Raw genomic sequence first — 21,356 nt, 5'->3', positions numbered from 1 at the left:
CATGATTTAACTGCCAATGAGTCTTTGCCTATGTGCTTGGACCGCCTCCAATGCCATCTCATACTTGTACAAATAATTCTAGTCTTGGGGGTAAATTGTTGGCAAACCCCTCCCGAACGCGTCTGAGAAGTAATGAAATGATGCCTTTTGACTAAGCACCAGCTGGAGGAGAGAGGATCATAGGCAGCACACAAGCCCTTTGAGTGAGGGCAAGGTGTGAATGATGTAGCTGCTTCCCTCAAAGGCAAGTTTTTCGTAGGAGCTGGTCTTGAATGTCCCAACTCCTGATTTAATAATTAAAAAATCGTAATCGTTATTATTATTATCATCACCCAAAGTCTATGGAGAGCCTTTACTTTTGCAATCTTCTCATCTTAAATAATTCTCCACCCACTTCCTTGTTCCAACAGCTACACACTCTCCAAGTTCCAGCTCAGACTTGACCTCCATCAGGAAGTCTTTCCTAATCTTTCACATCTGAAATAAAATTTGTCCCCCTTCGGATCACTTGCTATCACAACCTCATAGCTTTACCTTCTTCATAGTACTTTTTAATACCTGAAAATATCATGTATTTTTTTTGTTCACATATTTATCGTCATTTCCCCTGACTAGTCTGTAAAGGTCATAACAGCAGAGATCCATCTGTAGGAACAGTGAAGGGGACACAGAGGGAACCCACTCAGTATTTGGCAAGTGAATGAACACTCAGGGCCTGGCGTGGGACTAAGGCATTGCTGAATATTGGCTTTTGGAAATTTAATGATTAAAATCCAGCCTACAGCTGCCTTTGGAAGTGTATGTTATTATTAACTCTGGAGATTAGGTACCTTGCTTGAGATCCCACAGACAGTAAAAGATGGAGCTCCAACTTGCACTCTGATCCCGGTACCAGCCCTCTAGACCCTTTTGCAACCTGTCTCAAGTGCAGCCCCCCACTTCATTTCTAAAGAACGAAGCTCCCCTGCATTCCTGTTTTCCAGGTCACTGCCCAGATCCTGACCCACCTGTCTGGTTTTACAAAAGTCTAAATCCCTTGTTGGCTGTGGCTTTCTTTGTGCCATTAGCATTCAGGGCTCACATTGCATTAAATGGTTAAAAAAATTAAAAGTACATTTCATTAAACTCTTCAGTAATGGAGTCACTCTCCTATTGGGAAATTCTACTACCGGATAATGCTTTTCGGCAAGATCCTGTTTTAGCAGGAAGCCTGCCTGGAGAAGGTATACACGGAGAGAGAGCGAGCGGGCATCTGCTTGCCTTCAGTTTCTCTGGCATCCGGGATCCGTGGTCTGTGTGTGTCAGCGTTCCCAAGGGTGGTTAACTGTGATTTCACAAAAGGGTCAAGCCCATCCAACCTTCTTTGCCTCCTCAGGACCCCATCCCCAGCCCTTCTCTCTTATGTCCTTGTACCTTCTAAATTAAATCACATTCCACCGCCTTTTCTTGTATGACCTCTGGCCTTTCAAATTTTATTTTGGGGACAAAATACTCCCCCCACACACCTTGCTTAAGGCAAAGTAATTGGAACGGATAGCCTACTGGCCAAGAGCCACTCACTAATTGCTTTATGTCCAACTCCCCTCGCCTGAGGCACACCCAGCATTGAAAAATCCATGGCTCTTTCCCAGTTTTTTGAAGTTCCTGAGACAATCGGTGCAATATTAATTGGGGGAAGACGGGGAGGGGAATGAATAGCCTATAGCCATTGGCATCTTTTACTTCGTCTATTTAATCTCCCATTATTTTGATCATGGATATCTGGTTTTTTAATTTCCTATAATCCAACAAGGAATGTTGTTGTTCTCTTCCTTAAGGACATCTGTGGTCTCTGCTTTTTCACGTTCCAAAAATCCTAACAGAGATGTTTTGTCAACGACTGGATATTTCATTAGAAATCCGAAGATTCCCATTAACTTGAATTATTTTCATAGCTCTGATCAACTTTTAGGTTAATAATTCATGATATTTAATAACCTGTTCAGATCATCACAAAAATTATTGATTTAATAATATTTGGTCATTAATAATGAAAAAGGAAGGAGGGATGATTTTTCTTATCACTTATATCAATTTATTCCTTATTGCCTCGCAAATCTTGGGGAGAGCCAATAATTTCTAGGACTTTTAATATCTCATCATTCTTCTTGGTAGAAACCAGGAAAATGTTCTGCATTTTAAAATATCTGTATTCTTGACATTCAAAGAGTACAGTTAAGGTGAATCTTTAATTTAATCCAATCTCTATCCATTCTTGATTTTTTAAAACTTTCTGAGAGTTTGTAGAAACCACAGCTTCTCACCCCCTAGAGGTTCAATAACACAGTTCAACTGACTTTCTTCCTCTTTTTTATTATCTTCTGTTCAATCATATTGTAATCATCTTTTTTTTTTTTTTTTTTTTTGCTAATATACTTTGTAATTTGATACAAGAATTGAGCTTCAATTTGTTTTGGCAATGTGGCGTTTCAAATAGTTTTCCCATTGAATTTCCTGTAGAGGTCATATCTGTGGTGAGGTTCAAGCATTTCATCTTATATGAAAAAAGTAAAAGTCAAATGTGTGAACCAGATATATGAATATTGATTACTATTTTGAAACTATTACATTTTATTTTCAGGTTTTAAATGACCTCTTTTAGAATCTCATTAGAGAGTTGCCCTCATTGTTGGAAGCTCCCCGTGAAGGCATCTTTTTGCAATAATAAATAACTAAGTCTTCTGGCTGCTTTCCAAGACGGACCTACTTTATCCCAAATTCTATTCAATACCTAATGGTGTTATGGCGAGTTTCCAGAACCTAACCTTCCAGGCAATGAGAAATTTCCCTCTAGAATCTCATTTTGATGGGAAATGATTTCCTATATTAGATAAATAATGGACAACGTGTGTTCAGCTTTAGGTCAAGAAACATCATCAGAATTCCCCTACCTGAGGCTCTATCTGCAACACGGCAAAACATCTGCATGAGAGGCGACTGGAGGTGGGGAGGAGGGGACAGTCATTATGTCTATTATACGATGCTGCAGCATCTGGATATTTGGAAACATTTGGACAATTAGTGCTATTTTTCACTTTTTGTCATGGAGACACAGCTTGAGTTTAAAAAAAAAAAGAAGGAAGGAAGAAAAGGAGGGAGGGAAGGAGGAAGGAAGGGAGGAAGGAAGGAAAAACGAAAGGAAGAAATGAAATCACTATAATAAAACCATGAATAGTGATTGGTACAATTGACAGACAGTAGAAACAAGTTGTGTAAAACTCAAAGGATGTCTACCACTTTCTTAACTGACACATGTTTTTGAGCCTACACTAGTGTTTTAAAATCCTGGTATAATACAAATATTTCATAAGTGAACTCCCCTCGCAATGTTCATCAATATGTTAAAAAGTCATTATGCTAGAACGAAGAATACTTCTTGGGTTTTGTGTTGAGCAGCTCATGTATTTTAGGATAGACCATTGTTTTTCAAATTGTGGATCTAGATCAATCAGTGCAATCAATATTGTGGGTTAAGCCCCGCATTTAAAAAAATAGAATACATCTGAGTACCTTGCATGTAGCAAAGGAAGTAATATTTTTAAAATAGCTGTTTCTTTATACATATAAACACATGTGTACTGGCCCATAATATCAAATGTGCTTCTTATGGTGAATCAAGTACAAAAGAAGTTCAAAGCCCTGGTGTAGAAGGTCCAACTTCCTATATTTAAGAGTAGAAAAGAGTAACCTAAAAACAAGCTTTGTTCAAGAATTATACCTCCCAAGTATATTGAAAAACATATTTATTTTGCTGGTTTGATTTGCCTGTATCTCAGCAAAACAGGGTATCTTTTGGTTCTACCTCTTTTCTTATTTCTCAAACACTCAGCAGATAGCAGAGTCACCAAGAGTTTCTCATTAAAACAAAACAAAACAAAACAACCCTCTGATGGTATGTTTAAGGGACAGTTCATAGATAGATCTTTCACAAAATTACAATATGCCAAGTGCCCGATACATATTTGTTCATTGATTGCTTTTATAGAGAAAAGACACAATGTCATACAGAAGCCAAGAAAAATTGTTCGGGGGAAAATATTTTGTTCAATTTGTAGAAAAAGCAGAGTATTCAGCCTGGTTTTTGAAACAGGGATGGAAGTGTCAAATAACTTAAGTTACCAGCACACCTCATAACTTAGTTAAAAATCATCTCGCTTCTTCATTCTGCTGCTGATAATTCCAGGCTCATAGGTAGATTGACCCGACCTCCAGTAAGTGTGTGATGAAGGCTTGCCCCTTACCTTTTCATATTGAATATTTGCTGTTTATATGAAGCTAGAGGCTTTCAGTAGCACGGCCTTTTGGGTTCAGATTTTGATGTTCCATGATGAATCCAGCTCTTGCCACCTAGATTTTAATATTCATTGTTAACTTGAGGAGCTGACACGGAAGGGACAAGATTTCATTATGAGCCTCTTTGAACTTACAGCAGTTATAGGAGTGGAGAAATAGATTACACCTAAGAACATTTTTAATGTTGTGTCAGAGCCCAATTGATCTGATGGACTTTTAATGACTTCCCTGATAATAAGGGAGATCATGACTTAGACCTGCTTAAGCCAGTGTGGAAAGGTTGATGGCAATTTGCATGGTCTGATGAGATCTGAAGTGGAAGGAAATGGACTTCTGAGTTCAAAGAGATTGCACCCTACAGAGGTGCCATGATCCGCGGTCTGTTGGGTGTGTTGACCGTTGGGCACCCATGCTGTTCATTCTCCATGTCTCAACTCATCCGAATTCCTCTGCCAAAGTTATAACCCCTGTGGAAAGCAGTGAGCCAGGAGGCTGGACTCACGCTCAGATGCCGGAGGGCTGGAATAAGGGAGGGGTGGGGAAAGAAAGGAAGAGAGCTTCCCCACCGTTACAGACCACTTAGGCTGCAAAGAGTACTGCGCGTGACCCACAGAAAGTACTTTTCACTTGCATTTTAAGCAAATAAGAGGTTTAGTGGGACATTATCACCTGGAGTGCCCAGTAATGGGTAATTGAGTAGGGAAAGGGGCTGTGCATTGTTGATTAATATTTACCAAAGTCTTTGTGTGTTTTTTTCTCAAATGTTAACGATGTGGCAGATCGAGTTGAACAAAAAGGACACTGTGGATTGAAATATGGTATTGTGCCCATCAAATTCTGCCTTCTCTCTGCTTGGCTTATGATGAATACCATTCTTTAATAGCAGACTGGTGTTCGTGAAGAACTTATTACGGAGGCTGAGAGGAAGCCAAGAATGAAGAAATGCCCGACTGGCAGCGATCAATCACCTCCTTTTAAAGATGAACTGATCCTTCTTTTTTAAAGTAACAGTTCATATGAAGGTCTCAAACATAAATATGCAAAGCCTCAGAGCAATTACAGTTGCCTGGCCCTGTTAGCGTTTCCGTGCATGTTTGGGGAGAAGATGAATCCCACCCTTCCCAGCAGAGGCCTCTTCAACGAGAAGGAAGCTCCTCCCCCGGGAAGGGCTCCTATTAAACAAAGGTTAATTCTTGGCACCGGCAGGATAATAATATTATAATGCAAAAGGACAAAGTCACATTTCGTTAAAGATTTCTGCGTTCTAAGATGCAATATTCAAAGTTGAGTCACCCCGGGAAGAGCTAGTTAATGAAGTAATGCCTGAGAACTAAGGAATGACATGGGGTACTCTTCAGGGCCAGGCCATTTCTGTGGCCTCACAAAACTTGCAGTGCCTTTTCAGTTCACCTCTGGCCTCGCCATTTCCTGCTCAAAAGCCTTTGAAGCAAAGTTTCTCCACCTTGGCACTATTGACATGCTGGCACTATTGACATGCTGGCACTATTGACATGCTGGCACTATTGACATGCTGGCACTATTGACATGCTGGCTGGATTGTTCTCTGTTGTAGGGTTGTCCTCTGCGTTGCAGGATGTTCAGCTGCGTCCCTGGCCCTACTCCGTAGATGCCGGTAACATCCTCCACCACTATGTTTCGGCAACCAAAAATGCCTCCCGATATTGCCAAACGTCCCCGGAGAGGCCACATCTCCCCCTGTTGAGAAACATGGCTTTAAAGATACTTGAAACCTTTGGAAAAATTGTCTCCCTCAAATGCCCAAGGATCTTGATCTAATTTCCTTTGACTGTCCATTTACCATCCATTGACACTAACCCCACTTGCTCTTCTCCCACTTTCTAAAATATTCCAGGAGCAGTTTTCTCCCTGTGTCTTCCTTATTGCTTTTCCCTTGTAGGTCCTGTTCACTGTGATGTCATTAAAGCCTAGAACAGGACCTGTACTGTAGACACGCAAGTGACTTGACCCTTCCCCCAGTGATCTCCATCTGCCCAAATTCACTCTCCCTTCAAGATCTAGTCCCATTGCACTCATTTTCAGAAGGCTTCAATATAGCATCATGGTTGAGAACATGAACTTGGAAGCTATACTAGGTTCAATTCCTTTTCCTCCGCATGCTAGCTGTATGACCTTGGGCAAGTTACTTCAACCTTCTTGTACCTCAATTTCCTCGTCTGTAAAATGGATATAACAGGGGAACCTGCTTTATAGGGGTATGATCAGGATTCAAGATGAGAGAAACATCTTGCGTGTAATAAATGCAACATGACCTATATTAGCTGTTATTAGTATCTCCTAGTCTGAGGGTCTCTTCCTTCTCTGCAGACTTGGTTTGTAGATCCATCTCAGTTTCCCTTGTTGCATACTTTTAACTGATTACATTTTCTGAACCAAAATCACATGTCACATGACAAGCCTGGGACAACAGGCCAGAGTTCTGAAATGCAATTAGCCTGAAAAGTTGGGGCAAATAGTTGTCATAATTACAGTTTGTGTGTGTGTGTGTGTGTGTGTGTGTGTGTGTGTGTGCCACACATATCCTCCCAACAGATCATGGCTAGGGGACTGCATCCTCTTCATCTCTGGTGTATAGGGAGCCCCCATCTAATATTTGTTGATTTCAATTCTTCTAACTTCATGAAAGGAAAGTCTCTTTCAGAAACTCTTCTCTCCTGAGCCCCAGAGTCTCTTGTGTCCTTCAGTTAAGGAAAGTGGCTTTTGCAAACACTAATTTCTGAAAGCCTGTCTCTTCACCTCCTACCAGTACAATTCAGGATAAAAGTTCTTATTCCTCAGAACATGTGGAAGAGTGTTTTTAGAAACATAATTTAAGGTCCACCTGGCGAGCTTGATTAAAATGTAGATTTTTAGATGTCGGCTCAGACTTAATCAGAAATTCTAGTGGTGGGGCCTGAACATCTGAATTTTTTAAAGCCTCCCATCTCACATTTACACTCACTCATTTGAGAACCACTATGTTAGAATAAACCAGCAAAAAGTACAGCATCTCCCTGGTGTTGCTCGGAGCCTTAGAGTACCTGAGCTGGAAAATGCTGCCGTTTTTATGAGGGGAGTAAGAGAACTATTTTCCTCTGTGCTTTCTGTCTTGCTGTGGATAATGTAAATTACGCACACGGAGGGATTTTCTTTTTTAAATGAAAGGGTTGTATTCTTACTCCACATTCCACAGCTCTTAAAAACAAGTCACCCCGAGGGGGAGGACTACGTGTTTACAATCCCAGCTGGAAGAGGGCATATGCGCTATTTGCAAAGCAAAGGGCAGCACATAAGTTCTGAGAATTATCTCAGAGCATCAGGAGTGGAGACTGTGACTTGAGAACATCCCTTGTGGGAAGGCTCCGTAACCAGGTGCACCAAAAAGGATTCCATATGGCTCCGATATTCTGGTGGAGTTGGATACATATTTGAGCATAACCCAAAGATATGAAATAATCCATTCTTGGTTTATATCTAGATGATTAATCTCTCCTCGATATCCAAGACCTGTCTTATGATTAATAGAAGTTCTCCCACAACCAAGAATCTGTGTGTCACATCCTCAAGAGTAACGGAGCCCCACGTCCAATGTGATTTATTTAAGAAACAAAAGCAAAGAGGCTGTTAAGTGTCTTCCTTCAACTTCCCTGTTTGCCAATAATTTCATACCATTGATTTCTTTCTCTTTTTTCCCTGTAGTCTCTGAAGAAAATGCAACTCTCCCTTTTGACGCCCTTCCCCAAAGACTCATGACATTTATTTGGAGTTTTGCGTTATCTCTTTCCAACCAGAGGAGCTTCAAAAAGACCTCTGAAATCTCACCCACTCTTTTTCAAACTTTTGCCCTCTCTTTTTACACATTCTCAAATCTCTCTTTTTAATAAATAAATATACAGCTAAATAAAGTACATAAACACACCTCCATACCTCAGTTCCCACATCTTAAAGTGGGTATAGATATAGGACCTTTCTCTTGGTGAGGACTGATTGAGTTAGAAATAAAGCTCTTAGATCGTTGGGCCACAGGAAGTGCTCATCTACTGTCAACTAATAATTCCATGGGGGTCTGTGTCTGTCCCAATTACATATCATCTGTCTGCCTGTCTGTCTGTCTATTTTTCGCTGTACACATGCTTCCTTTTCAAGCCACCTTCACCTCCCTCCTATCCTTCATTACCAAGCTCTTTGAAAGAGCCCTCATTCTCTCCCTACACCTCACCTCCTGTTTGCTCCCCATCGTTTTCAATTGGCCTTTGGCCGACCCCAGCTGGCCCCTGATGCCTCTGTAATTGCATCACCTGTCTAGTGACCTCTCTTCTGCGCTCATCCCACCTGAATGAGCTGCAACATTGTACCAAACCTTTTGATTCTTCCTTTCTTTTTATTTTCAAGTCTACAATAGAGTTTTATTGGCATCTTCCTTTTTAAAAGAATGTTCTTTGGATGTTGCTATGGTTGCTGTTGATGTCATTTTCCTGATTATGGTAGAAACAGAATTTCAGAGTCCTGGAAATTTGCTCCTGATTTATGCTGTGGCACTTAGTGTCATGCCCCTTCCCCTCCTCTGTGACTATGCTTTTCCTCTGTTCTTCTTCAGTGACCCCGTAAATGTCACGGCTCCCGAGGACTCTGTCCTGGGTTCTAGGCTTTTCTCATCTCTTTAGACCCAGAGATCTCAATTAACAGCCTGCAAGCAGAACCCGGCCCACCGAAATGTTCTGTTATAACCTCACAGTATTACCAACAACAAAAAAAATTAGCTTCCACATTTTAATTTTTTAACTAATATCCCTATTTGTGGCTTCTTTTGGAAAAATGGAGCATCTCACCATACCAGACTTATGTTTCCTCGTGGCCACAGCTAGCTGGAATTGACAGTATTACTCCTTTAATCAGGGCACCTCCAAGTTCATCTTCACTTAAAGCCACCTTCCCTTAATTCTGTTAACTTCTGGCTCCTCCAGGCAGTTGGGGCTCCCACTCCTGCTGCATTATCCCTGGATAAGGTATGACCCCATGAAACAAGGACAACCAAATTTATATTTCCCATTCCAAGCTGGTCCTCACGTCCACAGCCACACGTGTTCCAGTAAGTCCCAGACTTGCTCTGGTCCTAGGTCGCTGTTCTTACTCACCACAGTCCTGCCCTTCTCTACACCTGTACCATGACCTTCAGAACTAAGTGTTCCATCTGAGAGAGTGTTTGAATCCAGAATTCTAAAAGGAAAAAAAAAACACATTATGTATTAATCAATACTTGGTGGCATGCTAGTTGAGAATCATTGTTCTATAAGAAGGATAGTTACATAATAAAAAAATATAAAAACCAGTGATATAAGCAAAGGGAGGCAGGTCGATATCTGTTTGAGTAGTTGGGATGTGAGGTACAGAGTGCTGGAAATGTGGTGGTGGGGAGGTGTGAAAACTGAGACTGTAGTGAATCCACAAGATATTGCAGAGGAAACTTTGGGGACAGATGAAACTAAAATAAAAAATTTAAAAGCAGATGTAAAACCTAAAATCAAGCAACAGAAAGAGCTTGAGGGTTAGTGGTGCCGCTGATACGTAGATAGAGGTGGAGACTTGAGGACATGTTGATGGTTCTGGAAGGTGATGCTGAATCCCATTTTTGGCATATTGAGTCAGATGCCAGCAGACATCTAAAGAGATCCTGTACAGTTGAAGGTAAAAGAGGAAGGAGAAGAGAAGAGTGGATCCGATTTGCAGTTTTGGAAGCCGTCCACGTAAGTGTGGGTTTCAAAAAGCTCTCTATGAGAGGGAGAGTAAAGAGAAATAGGAATAGAGGAAAAAGGAAGGAAAAAAGAGGTGCCCAGTGCAGGAGATAAAGAAAGAGTCAAGATCAAAGTCGGAGGTCAAGCAGAGAAGAAATCAAGATGATAGTTTGATATACAAGGGAATTGTCTAGCAAGGTCCAGTGAGCAAGGAAGAATATATCTAGGTACTATATCTACGTAAAACTATTGGATTTGGCCAGGAGAGAGTCATCCATTCATTCAACAAATATATACGAAGCATCTATGATTTTCCAGAAAGTGTGCTAGGAAGAACCATTCAACCTGGAGATTATATCGATCAGTAATAGCTTAGATTTTGCTACAACAAAAACTCCCAAATCTCTATGGCTTAAAATAACAGAGGTTTATTTCATACTCCTGTCCCTGACCCCTGCCATTCTCTTTCTGGTCCAGACTGGTAACACAGCCATCTCTTGAAACATGGTGACTGCCATGACAGAGAGAAAGAAAATGTACATCAGCCATTAAAGCTTCTTCGGGAATGTGAAAGCAAGTCAGGTGGCCACATCTCACTTCCAGGGACAGCAAAATGCAATTCTAGTACATGTCTGCCGGGAAGCAAAATGGAAGATGTGTTCATAGCCCTGTGACTACCCCGGAGATGATTTTAAGGAAGAGTAGATGAAATTCACAGCCTTAAATATTTACAATTTATTTCTTTAAACCAAAGCTCAACTACACAATTTTCGGGACCCAGTTCAAAATGAAAATGCAGGTTCGAGGCCAGGGGCAAGGAAGTCACTCTCCCCTTCCCTCAGGCCCACCACCCCATCCCATGGCAGACAGGTGACCCCCAAAAGATTATAACCTCCGCACCAGAAAAAAGTGTTCCCTAGATCAGAGACAGGCAAGAGGCCGCAACAAACAACACTTAGGCGCCGCCAACTCAGAGAGGAGTGGCACCCCCTTGCCCCACCCCAAGATGCTGCAGGGTTAGGGTCTGACCTTGACTCTTCCCCATCCATATCCAGCCAAAAGGTGGGCCTTGCCCAACTCCACCCATATGACCCAGTCACCACCTCAGGGGTAACAGGGCTGAGGCAGGGAGGAGGGAGCCAGGTGCCACCCAGTTGATCACGGGGGGGAGGGGCGCTCAGTGAGCCGCTGAGAGCCTTTCACAAGGAGGTGGGATGGCCTAGAACCGTGCATGAGCCGAGGCTGCATGCCCAGCATGTGCCCGATGTCCCACTGGACTTCTCTCACGAAACCCATGTTCAAAGATAAAATTACTAAGAATTTCTTCAGGACAGTGACACACAGCCTCTTCTGAGAGCGGGCCCCAGTGCGACTGCACTGCTCCAAACCCGCTGCGACGCCTTGGTTTTTACTGAAGGGCCGTTTCTCCCTTCCACCCCATCAGTTGTCTTTTCTGCTTTTTCTGTTCTTCATTCCAGTTGCTCTTGAAATCATATTCAGATTAGGGATCATCCTAAGAGGAAATTCACTTTTTTATATAACATAAATCCCCGTGAACTGAGGCTACATGAACGGGCTTGAAAATAACCTACTCTTTTTTAAGAGTCTTCTCCCAAGTTGTTGGGCTCTTTGTAACTCCCATATTTGGGCCTGGGAAAAGGACAGGCCAAGGGGGTGGAATGCACAAGTAAACTTTAAAAGTTCCATAGTTTGCAAGTTCGAGATTTATGCAAAGTCTAAGAATATCTGCCGTTGCTTGCAGTGAGACTGCATATTCGATAAGCCCTCAGATTCCCTCTTTGCCAGTGAAGCAACCTGCAGAAGTCAGGGGTCAGGGAAATAGAAATAGGTGGTCTTAATGTTCTCTCTGGTATTACATCTCTCTGTAGAGAATATGGCTTACAACAGATTAGCGGTCTTGACATATACTGAGACCATGGGAAGAGTGATGCTTGTTGACATTATCAGCAATTCCTGGAGGGGAATTTTCCGTACTTTTTTATTCTTTTCTTTCTTTCCAGAGTTTGTTTATTTGTTCGCCTATATACCTGGCCATCCTTTATCCTGCTGCTGTTTATCTCCCTGAAATAGTTTTGCATATCTAACCATATTAAATCCACTTATTTATTGTTCGTTTATCTCTGTTTGGTGTATCAAATGTTTATTTATAAGCCACTCATGTATCTGAAATTTACCTGATTGTTGCCTGCCTGTTCTGTTTGCTGGCATGTGTCCAACTGGGCTGTGCATATATTTGCTACGCTCAGATAATACAAGTCTCTTGGTAAATATAACTATTTAGAAGTCCTAAAGAGACGTTCAGAATCGCTAAGAGGCAAATAAAACATTCCTCTGCCCCCAGAACGTGACCTAATATCCAGAAAAATGTGCCCTAGAGTTGACTTTGAGTGTGTATTTGAAGAATGACAAAATCTGGCAATCCCTAAGAGTAGGTTAAGCCTTCCAAGACCTTACTCCTCTTATCACAAAATGATTAGGATTAGTGTTTGCACGAGGCTGCTTCACCCTGTAGCATCTGCATCCCACGAACTGGTCCAGGAGGGTACGGATTATCTGGTACTCAGATAACATTGGCTCTTCGACACCTAACACGATGCCTGGTAGACCAGAGGTCCACAGCATCTCTTCAGTGATGGTGATTGGTTGGTCCCTTTGGAACCAGGACTCTTATTTTTCTAACCGCTTACAAATTTATGTCTGGGATTATCCGTATTTACCTAGATACGGTCCAAGGAGATGTTTGCACAAAGCATCCAATGAAGGGACAGAGGAGTGCTCAGAAGCCGGGCTTTGGAGCCAGACACACCTGTGTTTACAACTGGCCTTGAGCTCTATTAGCTGTTGAACCTGGGATAGGTCATGTAACCTTATCTATAAAGGAGGAGTAGTACTAGTGCCCCCTCATGGGTATGTATGAAGCCGAGATGAACAGTGCAGGCTCTGGAGTAGACAGCCAGCGCTCGATAAAGAGTAGTTACCCCTGCTCTTCCCACCGCCGCCTGGTCAAGCTGTATTTCTTGGACACCTCTGTCTGGTGTCCCCTGACAGAGGGGACACCAAATTGGCAGGAAATTTGGGTGCAAATTGGGCATCTCCGTGAACACTTCTTGGCTTGTTGGCTCTCTAAACTCGTTTTGCTGTTCTAGGTCTTCCCCAGATGTCTGTTCCTGCCCAGACAGAGGCAGCCTCTGGAGGTTTCACAAACCCCATTCTCACTAAAGTCTCCCAGCGTGGAGGCAGTAAATGAGAGATGTGATTATTCTGGCCTTCTGCTTAAATTATTTTATGCCCGGGGTATGTATTTATTTGCCTGCAGCGAATTCAGAAGCATGAACAATGCACGCGTTCACTAAGAGTTACCAATGTTTTAAAATCGTGTCCAGCAATTTTTGAGTCTGGAACTGAGAGGCAGGAAAGGGCTTGCATCGGGTTTCACACACTAAGATGTCTTCCTTGCGTGCAGGAAACGTCAGTTCTCGGTGGTCTGCCCCAGGATGATGCGTCCTCGCAGGGGCCCAATCCTCAGCATTTTTGTGTCTGCCTTACCATGTTAGCTTTCTCCCATTCGCTCAGTCATTTATTCATTCAATGAATACTTATGGAGGCCCTGCTCTGTGTCAAGCATTGTACTACATTTGGGGATACAAACAAGGATACAAGGTGTGGACCTTACCTTCTAGAAGAGCGAGGCGTCATAAATATATGCTCTAATTTTAGGTACCGGTTGGCGCCATAACAGAAAAAAAATCATGCAAGGCAAAGAAATAGAGAATAATTAGGGGCGAGGGCATACAAGTGTTCTACTTAGGTCATCAGTGCAGAGTGAAGGGGAACCTCATTCCAGGCAAAAGAGCTGCAAGTGTAAAGGTCACTGGTGGAGCTGGAGGGGAGTTGGGCGGGGGGGGGCACATAATGGGAGGTGAGTTCTGAGTGGGAGGTGAGGCCAGATCATGCAGGACCTTTGGGATCAAGATAAAGAATCATGGGTTCATATGGAATGAAAGAGCAGGAAGGGAACGGATGGCTAAATGTGGGAGTGGGTGAGGGATTCAGTCTCACCATGGGGAACCTAATGGGGCGCTGTTGGTCACGTCAAGGGAACGCTGCACCGTCGTGACGCAGCCCGGCGGGGACTCAGCGTGTCACATCCTCCCTCTTCCTTGGACTAGCCAGCTGTGCCACCGTTCTTAGCCTCAGTTTTCTCAGCCATAGGTTGGAGATCGTGATACCTATCTTCAATGGCCCTCGTCAGCATTAGAGACTCTGTATGTATCCATAGATGGTTGCCATTAAGAGATTACATTACGTCATATTATATAATTATTTTCATTTTTGCCCAGAATGATAAAGCAGAAAATGAACATGTAGGATGGCAGCTGCCTGCTGTTTGGCTGTGTGCTCACCTTGTCTTTATGGCATTGGCAGAGCATTCTTGCCAAGTGAAAACCTGCCTTGTATAACCTGAAGGCTCCTTTTCCAATGTAAATGTCTTTAAAATAAAAATGCCAGGGACTTCCCATAGTCCCTCTTTGGAACGCCCTGGACTTGGCCTCACTCTCCTTGCCCCAGCCTCACTCACTGTCTACCAGTTCTTTAAGTGCCCCAGCCTTCTACCCCTACTCCCCACCCCACGACCAGCACACATGCTACGTGCCCAACTAGTCACAAGGCATCTTGCACCATCTTAGGGGAATCTGACCACAAAAATCACTGTGAATAGTGTCCCCTGTAGCTGTCATCCCAGGGGATCCTGCATCCCAGCCTTTCTCCATAGCTTTGACGCCTACCCCACCCCCAAATTTCTCCTCGTTGACTTCTACTCCTTCATAGGATCAAATCCTATGAAGTGCTTGGGGAACCTCATCTGGCCTCTGGAATAGGCCAGGCCCCTCACAATATGCTCGCCTTGACCATAAACCTTTTCTTTGTAGCACTTGTCAGTGGCCATTTTACTTTCTTCATTTGATTATGTGACCGAGTCTAGTCTGCCCCACTAGAGTAGAAACTCCATCCGGTTACAAGCCATGGCTGTTTGTTTATTTGTCGTTTCCTCATCATTATCATTTCTCTGCAGGCACAGTTTCTGGCTCAGAGCAATCATGCCATAAATGTTTGTTGAAGGAATCACCAACCTTCCAGGAAGCATCTATTCCTTCTAGAGGGCCTTTAACACACACAGTTTTGTTATTCTGAAGCCTAACAGGAGAAAGCCAAAAATCAGTGTAAGACTTTCCCATCGTGGGAAAACCAGATCCATGCACCTGGCAACGAGCAGTGGTCAGTCAATGTTGGATGAATGAACTAATGGCTGAACGAGTGACTTTGAAGCACAAGCTAATATTGCTCTTGTCAAAATGGTGAGTGTGAAGCACAGCCCTGCACACACACACAGTCATGTATGTATCCCCCCTCCCTCCTCTACTGTCTGCAGTATCATCAAGAGGAAAAATAACTAAGAGCTACTTTGTGTTGAGGGGTTTAAGGTTGTCAGTGGTCCTCTGTCTTCTGATTTTCCCTGCCCTCCTAGCTCTGACTTGGCCACTGGAAATCCCAGCTCTCGTCATCATCAACCTCTACCCGTCTTGGGGCAGGAAGGAGAAAGCTGAGCTCTTTTGTGCCATCAGCTTAGAGGGCAGAGGCCCTGCTCATCTAACCTTTCTGTTCCCAGCAGAGAATGAACAGCCAGCATCTCTGGATAGCCAGGCAAGCTGGGCTGTGTTGTGAGACCAGGCTCCTTCTGGAGAGCTCCCAGCACCACAGCCAAGGCCACTGGATCACATCCTTAGACACACTAAAACGCATATTGTTTTAAGTGCCTTTCCCAAGACTGCCAATGAGGAGGCTGAAGATGCCACTGAATATATTAGTGTCTAATTAGTTTGGACTGCTGTAAAAAGCACACCGTAGACAGGGTGGCTTAAGCAACAGACATTTATTTTTTTCTCACTGTTCTAGAGGCTGGAAGTTCAAGATCAGGAGGTCAGCATGGTTGAGTACTGGTGAAAGCTCTCTTCCTGGTTTCTTTACATGGGAGAGAGAGAGAGAAAGTTCTGGTGTCTCTTCTATAAGGGCACTAATTCTGTCACAGGGGCTCCACCCTCATGACCTAATGTAACTTGCAAAGGCCCCACCTCTTAATACCATCCCATTGAGGGTTAGGATTTCAACATACGAATTTTGAGGGGACACAAACACATGATCCATAATACCTAGGAAGCTCCATATTGAGATTTTTAGCCAATGTCATCAGTGCCTGCAAGAAGCAACATGAGGTATCTCCTTCTTATTAAGAAGGACTTGGAGGTAGACAAAATAATCTGGGTCATTTGTCCATTTAACAAATAATTATCACACCCACAACGTGTCTGGCTCTGTTCTAGGCACTGAAGATCTAGGAATGAACAAGACCGACAAAAGCACTTGTCCTCAGGATGCTTACTTTCTAGTAAGGGGAGACAAACAATAAATAAGTAGGTGAGTATATCAGATATTCAGCTAGGGCTAAGTGCTACCAAGCATATCAAACAGTGTTACATGTTAGAGGATAATTCAAGGAGAAGGAAACAATTTTAGATTGAATTGAGACCCAGGTGATACATGGGGCCAGCCATGCAAATATTTAAGAGAAAAGTGTTCCCAGAAGGAGGAGCAGCGAGTGTAAAGATCCTGAAACTTAATGACATTGATCGGTCATTTGGGAGTATGAACAGATACCCCCGTTTTTTAAAGTCATAACCATGACATAAAGCAGGCACATTCGGTGCATCACTTGGATCCTAAGTTGCTCTTCGTTCTCAGATTTTGGCCAAGCAGTGAACCAGTTCAATGTGGTTTGCTCTGCTTAATCTAATGCCTTTCTAAGATTTTCCCCGATTCACCTGTGTCTTTATTTCTAAATAGCTGGAATGGCAGCCAGAGAGTCTGAGAAGTATGTATTTTCATGAAGTCATGTCACACACACATCACAGTTGGGCCACATGGAGAAATGACAGAATTATCACTCCCCATTATCGCTCAGGAGAATTGTAGAATTGTGCAGTCATGGATTTTGCTGTTGATCACAACTGTTTGACTGGCATGCTCAGAGAATTTACTGGTGCATTCATGAGGTAAAATAAATATCCGGATAGAGAAGCCCAATGCCTTTGGAGGTTTCTGATGTACTGTTAAATAGTTCTTATGAAGCAGCGTATTGATAGTTTGAGAGTTAGTAAGGAAAGACATTTGGGAACGATTTTGTAGGAAACAGTGGATTTAAGGGGGTGGGTGGGAGGAAGAAGAGTTAAAATGTGACAAAAGAAAATTGTCGTGTCTTACGTCATGCTCACAAGAAGCAGAGCCTGAGGCAAGGATTTAGGTACAGGTGATGTATTGAGGGAGCGGTCTCAGAAAAACCTGAAAGGGCGTGAGGGAGCAGGACAGGACTGAGGAAGGGTGTGGTCCCAGGTAAAGCCTAACTTTGGTCTGAACCACAGAGAAGGGCTCTGGAGCATAACTCCCAGGAGAGCCCTCCTCTTTTGAGGCAAGGACGATGAACTTTTGTATCCCAGTGTCAGTCAGTCATTGGTTGAGGGCCTCAGGGAGGTGTCTTAACCTCCCAGGTAAGGTGGCGTCTGTCAGCCTCTGAGGACAATTCTCTGGACAGGGCAGCTGCAGGCAGCCAGCAGCCGCCATTCACAACGGCTGTGGGATGGCTGCACCAGGAGGGGATCTTGGTGGGGTGAACATCTCCTTTTATCTTTCCACAAAAGAAAATGCATCCATTCATTCATTTAATTATTAGCCCATTTAGTTAATGTTTCTTGAGCACCTACTATGTTTCAGAAATCAGTGTTACACAGTGAGCAAAATGGATCTGTTGCCAGTGGTCACAAATGAGAGAGACACAACCAAACAAGCCCTGGCAAGAAATGATGCTAAGTGCTATATAAGTGCTAAGTGCCACGTTCTTTGGGAGCTCGTATTAGGAACCCTAAATCCAGTCCAGGGGGTACTGTCTAGAGCTGTGCTGCCCAAGGTGGTAGCCATGGACCACATATGATTATTCAGCACTTGAAATGCGGCTAATCCAAATTGAGATGCTCTTGTAAGTGTAAAATACCTGGAATTGCAAAGACTTAGTGTGGAAAAAAGAACGTGAAAGATCTCATTAATAAATTGTTATATGCGGGCTTCCCTGGTGGTGCAGTGGTTGGGAATACGCCTGCCAATGCCGGGGACATGTGTTTGAGCCCTGGTCCAGGAAGATCCCACATGCCACGGAGCAACTAAACCCGTGCGCCAAAACTACTGAGCCTGCACTCTAGAGCCCGTTAGCCACAACTACTGAGCCCGCGTGCCACAACTACTGAAGCCCATGTCCTAGAGCCCATGCTCCGCAACAAAGAGTAGCCCCCGCTCACAACAACTAGAGAAAGCCCGCGCGCAGCAACGAAGACCCAACGCAGCCAAAAAAAAATTTTTTTTAATAATAAAATACATAAGTTTAAAAAATAATGATTTGTTATTTGCATTACATGTTAAAATGACAACATTGAGGATATACTGGGTTAAATAAAATATATTATCAAACTTAATTTTACTTGTTACTATTTACTTGTTTAATGTGGCTGCTAGAAAATTTTAAATTACATATGTGGCTCACTTTATATTTCCATTTAATAGCACAGGTCTGGGGGCTTCTTGAAGCTTTCTTTCATTCCTTCAGCATCACAGAGAAACTTGCTGAACAATCCACTAGCAACGTGGTTGTCCACTGAGTATGTCCTCATGATAATGAAGATATAGCCAAGTTTCTCCAAATTTAATATTGTGCATTTCCAATTGTTTGAAACCACTATGTTTTGTTTTCTTTTATTTTGTTTTTAATAACCCCTAATTATGGATTCCTTTTTATGTCACCCCCGGTATCCAAAGGCTCACAAAAACACAATTTCACCCCACCCTACACCCCTTTTAGATAACTGAAGTTTGACTGAATGGGGTTTCCATTCATCACCGATACAATTCTCACCTCATCATTCCTTTTTCCTCTTCTCTACATGGTATGAGCGTGAATATAAATCTATAGATTCAAAAGCAAAGAGGCAAAGAAATATAAATGGTTTGAAGTGAGTCTCTTTTCAAGTAATTTTCCCCCTAACCTAGTAAGATGTCACTCCATGAGAGATTTCACAGCACAGCAACACTAGAAAGTGTGATAATCGTTCAAAACATAATTGAAAGATTTCAAAAGTTGAACTGGAAGTATTTTTGTCAGAGTTTATTGCAAGCATTTTGTATCTTAAAAAAAAAGTTTGTGGGAGTTCTGTGACAAGAAGATAAATTATGGAACTGTAAAAACGGGGAAATAAATGGATTCTGGAGACTGACAAACAGGGCAAATGATGAGAACATATCATTTTAGAACACAAAAAAAGGTAACTAAGTTTGAAAAATTGCATTAGTGTATCATTTTCTATATATGAGCCATTAGAGGGAAAAAGGGGAAATTACACCCTGTAACAAAGTAAAAATGTTTTCAGTGTTTAAGGGTAATTTTGTAATACTACTACTATTACTTAAACTCCTACCTCTTATAAAAATCCAAAGACAGGACCCCTGGTGATATTACCTGTGTCTTAGGCAAAGAGCAACAATTTGAATTCCATTCAAATACATTTGTATTTTGCCAAGTGCTATCAAACCCTGAGTTGCATAATTTGCCGTGTAAGTGAAATAGATACTTTTCCTCCGCACATTTATCACTCTCCTGTGGGCTTCATTACTGACAATCAAATCATAGAAGATGTACAAAATTGTCATGATGCGCTTATTTTCTCATGATATTCGATACAAATAGTACTTCTTTACAAATGGCCTTTCCCCCCCCCCCCATTTGCCACATTTTTGCTGTCTTTTCAGAATCTTACTAAAGTTCTAGTGATAGACTTTTTTCCCCCAGCATATATGTGGGCCTCTTTGGAAAACAAATATTTCTATTTGGGGAAAAATTAAAAATATAGACAGGGAAAAGCAGTATTGTTTGCGAGTAGTTCTTTAACTGTTAGTCCCTAGATGCGTGTGTGTGTGTGTGTGTGTGTGTGTGTGTGCCATATAAAGATGTTTGTGAAAACAATAGATCCTAGCTCAAGGATCATACACATCCCATCACTGAATCATCTTAAAGATTAATTTAGAATCATGACATCAAATGCCCAAAGTCTAGTCCGAAAAAGTAAATGAGCTAGTGAGTAAGAGACCCATAGAAGCTTACTTAGTCTAGTTTTTATTTTTCCACTTTTAAAAATACCACGGGTACAGAGAAGTTTTAGTCTACTCTAAAAGACTGAGGAACAATGATGACAGGCAGTTGGCACTGCACCTTTAATTGGCAAGACTATAGGGAGCAGTGGGGATTGTGGTGAACTGCAGTACACACTCTGCCTCTAGAGGGAGCAACTGCTCCCAGCTCCACTTTAGTGTTCCATGAGGGATGTAGTATTTTTTTCTTTATTAGTTTTTTAAAGAAGCCTGAAATCTGGATTTCTTTTTGTGTGTGTGTTTGGAAAGATATTTCTTGATTTTTAAGGGTTGATAGCATTTTTTTAAATATCAAGGAAGCCAAAGAAAATACATTTCCTGGCCAGATACAGCCTAAAGACTGCCAGGGTGTGACTTCTGTGGAAGAGTCTTTCCTCTCCAAGGGTCTGGGGCAGCCAGGGTCATCATGTAAGGATAATGGTGTCTGTCCTGAATCTCTTTACCCCTCTACTCTCCCTCCTAGGATATGATCTATTGGAGATGAGGTCATCTATGGATAGATATTTCTTAAATGTCATCTACTTTAGCTGCAAAAACTTCTCTGCTTTTCTTACCAATATAAATGGTACTTGGACCTTAAAAATTGTTATTTCCCCTATCAGCAACAACCATCACATCACCGTTGTCTAGTGAGTATGAGTCTTAGGGCAACAAAGTAAAGAGGTACAAGGCAAAGAGTATCACTTTCATTTTCTAGACTTCAAGTTAATTCCTATTTTCAGCAAAGCAAACAGAACATTTTAACTCCAATCTGTTAACGGAGTCCTCTTCCTCTAAAGTTGAACTAGAAATCCAGATATGATGCCAGCCTAAGATGTTTGGTTGGAAGAGAGGGGTAGCTCTTTGGGGAAATGGATAGTCTCTTGGCTTACCATGACACATCCATTATGCCAGTCAGGGAGCTCTCTGGGGCACCTGGGCCATGCTTGAAGCACAAACATCTTTCTGTAA

The 21,356-nt window shown here is 42.4% G+C and overlaps 1 protein-coding gene across 6 annotated transcripts in view; it reads left to right on the top strand.

Annotated features, from left to right (window-relative positions):
- The window catches only part of TSHZ2 (teashirt zinc finger homeobox 2), a 444,239-nt gene that overhangs the window by 122,194 nt on the left and 300,689 nt on the right, over positions 1–21,356 (top strand). The gene's annotated exons all lie outside the window — the stretch shown is intronic.

The sequence above is a fragment of the Balaenoptera physalus genome (assembly GCF_965194825.1).
Source record: "Balaenoptera physalus genome assembly, chromosome: 16".
Taxonomy (NCBI): Eukaryota; Metazoa; Chordata; class Mammalia; order Artiodactyla; family Balaenopteridae; genus Balaenoptera; species Balaenoptera physalus.
Note: the sequence above shows the minus strand (reverse complement) of the source record. Positions and strands in the feature narration are given on the sequence as shown.